At 34.4% G+C, this 1,557-nt stretch overlaps 1 non-coding gene across 1 annotated transcript; it reads right to left on the bottom strand.

Moving 5' to 3' along the window:
* Window positions 1-852: 852 nt before the first annotated feature.
* On the bottom strand, window positions 853-923 carry TRNAT-GGU (transfer RNA threonine (anticodon GGU)). Its single transcript has one exon. It is a non-coding gene; the product is annotated as a tRNA-Thr (tRNA).
* Between the last annotated feature and the right edge of the window lie 634 nt (window positions 924-1,557).

The raw sequence follows: 1,557 nt of genomic DNA, 5'->3' as shown, positions 1-1,557 counted from the left end.
TTTCCAACACTGTGGGAAGCAGCAACTAGAGGATAGTATGGTGGCCCTTCCCCCCCTCAGCTTGCTTCTCCTCATCACCACCACCAGATGCCATTTAATCAGTTCTTAGTGAATAAGATCAATGTTTTTTAATTCCATTGATCAGACAAAATTTTGGATGGGAACTATAAAATATTAGCTGTATCAAAAACACAATGGGTCAGCAACTTTTCAGATACCAAAAGTCTCTCTTTTCTTTTTATTACCCTTTGATCAATATCTTCCCCCTCCCCTCAGCCCCTTGCAACCACCATTTCACTCTCTGCTTCCATGAGTTTGAGTATTTTACTTTAGTTTATTTTTAAAATTTTTTGGGGGGGGGGAGTAATTAGGTTTGTTTATTTATGTATGTATGTATTTATTTATTCCTTTATTCATTTATTTAGTATATTCTTTTTTATTTTTCAGTTTTATTAGGTAGAATTGTTACAGTTTGCACATACACATTATACTGCATGCAAATCCATGTACATAACATACTGCACATATTTTTTTAAATTTACATATATGTACTGTTCATTGTTTCTAAGAACCTTTATTGCTTTAACTTTTTAAACTTACATAGTTACCAAAGGAATATAGCCAACCACAAAATAAGAATTAATTCAAAAAGATACATATACTCTACTATTAGCAGCAACATTATTTATAGTTGCCGAGATATGGAAGCATCCTAAGTGCACAGCAATAGATGAATGGATGAAGAAGATGCTGCATAGATATGTAATGGAGTACAACTCACCCATAAGAAAGAAGGACATTGTGCCATTTGCAGCCTTTCATTCACTTTTTTTCAATTTAGTTATTTTTAATTGAGGTGCTGAGGATTGAACTCAGGACCTTGTACATACCAGGCACACACTCTACCACTGAGCTATACCCTCCCCCTGCAAGTCTGACTATTTTAGATTCCTCCTTTGTGTTATCACAAATGGCAGAATTTTCTTCTTTTTAAGGCTGAATAATATTCTATTGTACATAGTGTACAGTATACACCACATTTTCTCTATCATTCATCCATCGACATTTAGGTTGCTTTCATGTCTTTTGTGAATAATGCTGCAATGAACATGGGAGTGCTGTTAGTTCTCTGAGATCCTGATTTCAATTTCTTTGGATATATACCCAGGACTAGGATTGCTGGATCATATGATACTTCTATTTTTAGGTTTTTTCCCCTTTACTTCTCTGAATCTTTTATTTATTCATTTATTTAGTTTCAGTTGAAGTATACTCAGTTTACAATGTTGTGATGTTTTTAGTTTTTAAAGGAACCTCCATACTATTTTCCATAAAGGCTAAACCAAGTTACCTTCCCACCAACTGTGTCCAGTGTTTCAATTCCTCCACATCTTCTCTGGCATGTTACTTTTGTTACTTTTTGATAAAGCCATCCGATCAGGCATGAGATAATATGTCATTATGCTTTTGATTTCCATTTCCCTAATGGCTGGTGATGTGAGCATCTTTTCATGTAACTGTTGGCTATTTGTATGTGTTCTTTAGAGAAATGTCTAT

The sequence above is a fragment of the Vicugna pacos genome, chromosome 34 (genome assembly GCF_048564905.1).
Source record: "Vicugna pacos chromosome 34, VicPac4, whole genome shotgun sequence".
In the NCBI taxonomy this organism is placed as follows: domain Eukaryota; kingdom Metazoa; phylum Chordata; class Mammalia; order Artiodactyla; family Camelidae; genus Vicugna; species Vicugna pacos.
Note: the sequence above shows the minus strand (reverse complement) of the source record. Positions and strands in the feature narration are given on the sequence as shown.